The following is a 226-nucleotide window of genomic DNA, read 5'->3' on the forward strand; positions in this document are numbered from 1 at the left end:
GTGATCTATCCAAGTGACTTGTACATATAAGGTAAATCTATTAACACGCCAGATAATCAATAATATTACAGCAAATAAAAACATAAAAGGCTGCCTTAAAATGGGATATTCAAGGGAGAAAAAAGGTAATTTCCTGATGTTATAGATGAAAGAAAACACTGTACAATGTAACTCAGAAAGGCAATACAACCCACAATTATATTTTCTATCTGAAAATCTGCTGTGC

Source organism: Acipenser ruthenus, chromosome 8 (assembly GCF_902713425.1).
Source record: "Acipenser ruthenus chromosome 8, fAciRut3.2 maternal haplotype, whole genome shotgun sequence".
In the NCBI taxonomy this organism is placed as follows: Eukaryota; Metazoa; Chordata; class Actinopteri; order Acipenseriformes; family Acipenseridae; genus Acipenser; species Acipenser ruthenus.